Source organism: Engraulis encrasicolus, chromosome 5, assembly GCF_034702125.1.
Source record: "Engraulis encrasicolus isolate BLACKSEA-1 chromosome 5, IST_EnEncr_1.0, whole genome shotgun sequence".
NCBI classification, from domain to species: Eukaryota; Metazoa; Chordata; class Actinopteri; order Clupeiformes; family Engraulidae; genus Engraulis; species Engraulis encrasicolus.
The window spans coordinates 31,562,502-31,569,718 of NC_085861.1; the positions used below are offsets into that span (position 1 = coordinate 31,562,502).

Here is a 7,217-nt window from a genome sequence, read left to right on the forward strand (position 1 = left end):
TTTTCAGAATCACTAACCATTAAACCAGGGGTAGGGAACCTATGTCTCGAGGGCCCTTGAGGCCGTTTTATCCGGCCCCTGATATCATTATAATGTTTTGCAACTTCACAGGAATCTTAGAAATTACATTTCCAATGCAATTAAGTTAGCCTATATTCAGGGGACCGGGTGGGGACTGTTTTAAAGGTGTCTACCTTTAAAGATGTCTATATGTCTATATAGGCCTAAAGGTGTCTATATAGGCCTAAATTTTATGGGGAAATCCTGATTTGTGTTCATAGTATGGCCCCCGGAGGATTTTATGACCATGGTAGGAATTTGAAGTGGCCCCTCGAATGAAAAAGGTTCCCCACCCCTGCATTAAACATTTCTACTAGCCACAGCTTTGCTGCCAGTACATTTTATTATGATACTATAAGCTCAGAAATTAAGTTGATCAAACAATTCGATCTGTGCTATAAACATTTAAATGAACCTACAGAATAGGCTATCAAAATAGAATCATCTGAATGATCTTTCTTGGACATACATTTTGAAGTGACCCTTCGAATTAAAAAGGTTCCTCAGCTGCTTTTGAGGAAAAACATCAATGTGCTTGGCCACTCTGGTTTTAATGGTATTCTGAACTAAAGCAAGGATTGTTGAAAGTTAGTTGAAAATAGACCGTCTCTGGTTAAATTAGTTCTACACCAAGCCTTTAGGTGGCAGTAAAACGAATTGGCACAATGCGAATTCCACACACAAGCCACAAAGAAGCCATCAGCCGCGGTCAACAGCACCTTCCTGATTGAACAGAACCACGCGTTGTCTGTGTGGTTTACAAGTTTCTTGGCGATATGGGGGGAAAGTTCCTCACATACCAACGGAAAATGGGCTTCATATACATGTAAGTACATTTTACTCAACTGTGGTTTAAAGTTTCAGTACTCAAGAGCGATTGAATAGCTCCTCTGAACACAGATCCGCCATTGCTAAGTTATGGCACAGCCGCTTTACATAGCTGGTAGCTCAAGTCCCCTCAATGTGACTACACTAGTTGCTGCTGTACGCTAGGAAATTCTGATGACTTGCGAGCATCGTAATGACAAAATGCTGTGGTGAAACAGTGAATATGTTAACTATACTTGTTGATGGTAAATTGTTTGACATTGCTAGTTCTCAGTTGCCTTTCCCCTGCCTAAAGGATTCCCTGATTGACGCTCCCAACCCAGGACGCTCCCCTTTCATCTCGCTCCCACTAGCCAGACTATCGGTACCACCGCCATATGGCGGAGCTAGTTATGTTGTTGATGTTAGTTTTTTGTTTCTAACCCTAACCTTAACCCTAACCCTAAATTGCTTGTGTGTGGCAGTATATGATAATACGTGAAATATAATCGGGTGGGACTACACGTCCGGGAGTGATAGAAACACCTGGGACCGCACGTCCGGGAGCGATCTCAGTTGGGAGTCTCCATCCCCCACCGTGCCTAAAGATAGACAAAGGCTACCGTTAGCATGCTATTGCGTTAGCTCATCAACTAGATGCTGGGCACTGCTCATTTTTCACGTCTGCCCGGCATTTCGCTGATGAACTAACGCTTAGACGCCTTGCCAATGTATTTTACAGCGGCAAAAATGCATCTAGGCGACGTTGGAAAGACTGGTGTGCCGTCTGGGTATGTTGGTTTTCAGTGCTGGGCAGTAGCTAACATTCTCTAGTAGCTTGGTCGTAGCGTCACTACTATGTATCGAGTAGCTAACATCCCTTGAAACACCTTGCCCTTTCACCAAACCGACCGATTCTTCCTTGTTGTGTTCTATATTATGAAAGCTAACCGTGAGTAGTTCTGGCGGCAGCTCTCAGTAACGCGAGCCCAATGTATCAGCGCGAGCTCAATGTCGACCAGAGTGGTCAAGTTGAGCACGCCACCCCGAAATCAATGTGAAATACCCTGCCATTTGCAACAGTAGGCAACCTGTCCTTTAAAAGTATGGGTCCTCAAAACAGCACTTGTTGCACAAATAAGTGTAGATGGCCTCTTCAAGAAATTGAAATTATGTATGGTCACTTTTTCTTATTGTTTCACGTGGAGGTCTACTGACCTTGTCTAAATAATGTAGGCTAGTTTATGTACATGTATTATATTAGGACCCAAGGTTAATGGGTTATTCTATTTACCATTTTTTCACAGGCTGCTGTCTCATAATATGGCGAAGACGAGTCACCTGAAGGCCTAACTCGCCATAGAAGACTGAAAGAATGTAAGATTAACTTCTTTGTGACCAATATGACTTGCTCATTGATACATTTGCTATGTCAATATGAGGTGCATGGCAAAATATTTAATTCATTTGTCTCGCTTCTAGGAGCTGTAGAAACAACAGGGTGTTCTTTTTCAGGGTATTCTTTTTTATAGAACTGGGCAGGTCATTTATTCGTTCCCCTTGTTTTTTGAAGTGTCCTGCAGGATGCTGTGTCCTGCAATCCTGTGTGCTGTGCTACAGACGCGTGTGGAGGTCAACCCAAAATGGGCACAGTCTCACCACAGAAGAGTGAAAGAGGGTAAGCTTAACCTATAGCCTACGTCAGGGTCGGGGAACGTTTCTCATTCGAAGGGCCGCTTCAAATTCATCCGAGGGGCCGTAAAAGTCCTCCAAGGGCCGTACTATGAACACAAACCAGGATTTTCCCTTTCACTTTAGGCCTATATTGAAGGCAGCCACATTTAAACAAACGCCACCTTCTTCAGGTTCCCTGAATATAACTTAATTGTATTGCAAATGTATTTTCTAAGATTCCTTTACAAAATATGTCATATTTCATGTGAAGCTGAATAGCATTAAAATTATATCGGGGGGCCAGATAAAACTGCCTCAAGGGTCGCAAACGGCCCTAGAGACATAGGTTCCCCACCCCTGGCCTACATTGTCAATATGACTTGTGCTACTTTATAGATAAGTAATCAATGCTGTGCATTGCTATGTTTTGATTTATTTTCTTACATCCTACAGATCCTGGCAGGGAGACGGTAGTGTCCTGCAGAATGGTGATGGGCCAATCTTACAAGAGACCACAGAAAACTGATATAGTGTAAGATTATCCCTGTTGGGCTCAATAGGTCTTGCTTATTGACATATTTGCTATGTCAATATGAGGTGCATGGCAAAGTATTTATTTATTTGTCTCGCTTCTAGGAACTATAGAAACAACAGTGCCTGCTGCAGTATAACGAGGACACCCTGAGCAGAGAGCTCCAATAGACCCAGGTCCAGTGTCTTGGCAGGGTGAAATGGCACTGATATGGGTATGTACTAATTTCAGTTAAAATGAATGAATGAATTAATTCTCATATCTGAATAATGTGAACACTGGATTTACCACACACACACACCCTAGGCCTAGATGATTTGGACCCAAGGTTACTTTTACCACAGCTCTGGCACATCAATTTTCATTTGTTTAATAACTGGTCAGGTAATTTATTCATTCCCCTTTTTTTTTCTTCTTTTTTTTTTGTAGTGTCCTGCAGGATGCTGTGTCCTGCAATCCTGTGTGCTGTGCTACAGACGCGTGTGGAGGTCAACCCAAAATGGGCACAGTCTCACCACAGAAGAGTGAAAGAGGGTAAGCTTAACCTATAGCCTACGTCAGTGGTGGGGAACCTTTCTCATTCGAAGGGCCAATTCAAATTCACCCGAGGGGCCGTAAAAGTTCTCCAAGGGCCGTACTATGAACACAAACCAGGATTTTCCCCTTCACTTTAGACCTATATTGAAGGCAGCCACATTTAAACAAACACCACCTTCTTCAGCTTCCCTGAATATAACTTAATTGTATTGCAAATGTATTTTCTAAGGTTCCTTTACAAAATGTCATATTTTATGTGAAGCTGAATAACATTAAAATTATATCGGGGACCAGATAAAACGGCCTCAAGGGTCGCAAACGGCCCTCAAGACATAGGTTCCCCACCCCTGGCCTACATTGGCAATATGACTTGTGCTACTTTATAGATAAGTTCTCAATGCTGTGCATTGCTATGTTTTGATTTATTTTCTTACATCCTACATATCCTGGCAGGGAGACATAGTGCATGAGACCATAGAAGACTGAAATAGGAGATTATCCCTGTTGGGCTCAATATGACTTGCTTATTGATATATTTGCTATGTCAATATGAGGTGCATGGTGAAGTATTAATTTATTTGTTGTTTCTACAGCTCCCAGAAGTGAGACTGAGTGCCTGTTGCAGTATGACGAGGACGCAGTGACCAGAGACCTTCAGTAGACCCTGCTGGCATGATTGGCGTCTGAAGAACATGAAATCAACAGCAATGTTTATAATGTTGTACATACCTGTATAGTCTGTATTAAAAGGCAGTACCTGTAGTATTTTTCCTCTTACTTTCATATTTACCACATATTTACTATGAATTGACAACTTTTACTAAAATCCATTTTTGTATGTGCCCTGACTAAAACTATCCTTAAACCTAACCTGTCAGAGATGTAACAACAACCTGCTCTTAGCAATGTGGCAGCAGTCTACTTGGATGCAGCGGGGAACATAGAACCCTTTTTTTGAAAAAGCATTGTATGTTTCTGAGTTTTATGAATTGTGCCCTTCCCAAACATCATGCATAGGCTAAGCGTATCTATGACACGCTGATTTGAACTCACTATCGCGTGGGTCCAATACGCATTTTCAAGTTTCAAGCAGAAACATTACTTCACTGACAGGTTAGGTTTAGGGGTGGTTTTGGTTAGGGCACAGCAAAACATATTTGCGTTTAGTAACAGACATGCGCTGTGACAAAACAAAATCGCCGACACGGCGGGAAAACTGCGCAAACCTCGTCACTAGTCAAAAGTGCATGAAAGCGCTTTACCATTGCGTTGAGGAGCACGCTTTGAATTCAAAATGCGTCGCACCATGCACTAGCGTGCGATACGTACGCTAAAGCATGATGACAGCCTGCCCAAACTTAACTTGTCGGCAATGAATGTTTCCTAGTTGTACATTTGTGACCTGAGTGCTGTGTACATCACTGCATATATAGGCCTAGTATATTGTTTGCAGGGTATGTGTGTAGTTGCATGGTTCTTGTCAAAGTGTGTGTACATTGTTTGGTGTGATATTAAAAGCCTATTTTAAAAAATCATTTTCATTTCATTCATTTTCATTTTATCAATAAATTCACATCATGCATGCTAAAGCCCCATCACAGTGCAGCCTATAATGATGTGACTATACAAAGTAAAGTCAACCTAGGTATATTATTAATAATAATTTTTGCATAATTATACGGACCTACTGTATACGGTCTGCATAAATTAATCCAACGTGACCAATAGAAGGTCGTAGCTGCTAACCAATAGCGCAGCTCTTTTACTTTGAGTCACGTGTCTTTTTCGTCCAATAAGAGCAAGGCTAGTCCGCGTTCCGGGCTGGCTGTCATTGCCTTTCATGTGGTAATCGTTGGGCCATTAACACCCTGCTGTGAGACCTATCGCGGCTCGCGATTCGCTTCCGGGCGATTTAGGTGTCATCAAAATTGTTAGTTTTGATTCTCTCAAGCGCTCAAAATCAGACGAAAGTTAGGCAAGTCCGTGGACGATTAGGGACGAGTTCATTGCCACAAATCCCCCTTTTCGTGCTGTGGTGGTCGCTGCTGCCCGCTGGGGTCCCTGTATGAAAGGGAGATTGGGGTAATTTAAGAAGAATAGACGAAGATGAAGGAGGAGAGAATGGAAGTGAAGGGAAAAGAAGAGAGAAAAAGAAAGGGGGAAAAAAAACGAACAATATCATTTTCTACGCTTTCCAGCATGGCTGGATGAATCTGTGTGAAGGAGGAGTGTGTGTGGGGGAGATAATGATGGCGCGAAGGCCTGCTGCCTTCCTTATCAGTGCCCCCTCTCCGCTGCCAGCTCCAGCTCCAGCCCCAGCTCTCCCCATCCTTCCCCAGCCCCAGCCACTGCCACAGCTATCCCCTGCCCTCTACCCCTCCTTCCCCAGCCCCAGCCCCAGCCATTGCCTCAGCTATCCCCTGCCCCAGCTTTCTCCCCTTTCCCCATCCCTTCCTCAGCCCCAGCTCTCCCCATCCTTCCCCAGCCCCAGCCACTGCCACAGCTATCCCCAGCCCTCTACCCCTCCTCCCCACTCCTTCCTCAGCCCCAGCTCTCCCCATCCTTCCCCAGCCCCAGCCACTGCCTCAGCTATCCCCTGCCCTCTACCCCTCCTTCCCCAGCCCCAGCCCCAGCCACTGCCTCAGCTATCCCCTGCTCCAGCTTTCTCCCCTCTTTCCTCATCCCTTCCTCAGCCACAGCTCCAGCCACATCTCTCCCCATCCCTTCCCCAGCCCCAGCCACAGCTATCCCCAACCCTGGCTCTCCCCCTCTCTCCCATCCCTTCCCCAGTCACAGCCACTGCTTCAGCTCTCCTTCACCAGCTCTGTCCCTCTTTCCCCATCCCTTCCTCAGCCCCATCCACTGCCCCAGCTATCCCCAGCCCTCCCCAGCTATCCCCACCTATCCCCAGCCCCAGCCCTCCCCAGCTCTCCCCAGCCCCAGTTTTCCCCAGCCTTCCCCAGCCCCAGCTCTCCATCTCTCCCCCTCTCTACCCATCCCTTCACCAGCCATGCTTCAGCTCTCCTTCGTTCCAGCTATGGCCAGCCCCATCTCTTCTCCTCCTTCCCCAGTCCAAACTTGATCAGCTACTACAGTACTAACACCAACCCCTCCCAGTCCCAGCCACAGCTTCAGTGATCCCCAGCACTAGCTTTCCTCTCCCTCCCCTGCTATTCCCAGCCCTAGCCCTCTTCCTCCCCAGCCGCAACCACAGTACCACTTCTCCTCAGCACCATCTTTCCCCATCCATCCCCAGCCCCAGATCATCCACCTCCCTCCCCAAGCTCCCAGCCCCAGCACAAGCCCCAGCTTCAGCTATCCCCAGCCCCAGCTCTCCCCACAGGCTGAGCCCCAGCCCATGTCTGCCTATGTCTGTCTGTGTCTGAAGCTGCATAACCCTGCCTGACTTCTGCTTAATCAGACATGCAGAAGTCCTTCTACACTGCTACAATTGCGTCAGTAATTACAGGAAGCATAACAACGTGGTATGGCAACTGCACAGCTCAGGATAAGAAAGCCTTGCACAGAGTAGTGCATGCTGCAGGAAAAATCACTGGGGCCATCCTTCCAGGACTGCAAGATATGAAGAGTTCAGATGCAAAACCCC

At 45.8% G+C, this 7,217-nt stretch overlaps 1 long non-coding RNA gene across 1 annotated transcript; it reads left to right on the plus strand.

Annotated features, from left to right (window-relative positions):
- The first annotated feature begins 641 nt into the window (after nt 1-641).
- LOC134449260 (uncharacterized) lies at nt 642-4,372 on the plus strand. Its single transcript, XR_010034927.1, has 7 exons — nt 642-886; nt 2,175-2,244; nt 2,441-2,545; nt 2,995-3,073; nt 3,178-3,287; nt 3,503-3,607; nt 4,204-4,372. It is a non-coding gene; the product is annotated as an uncharacterized LOC134449260 (long non-coding RNA).
- Nucleotides 4,373-7,217: the final 2,845 nt, after the last annotated feature.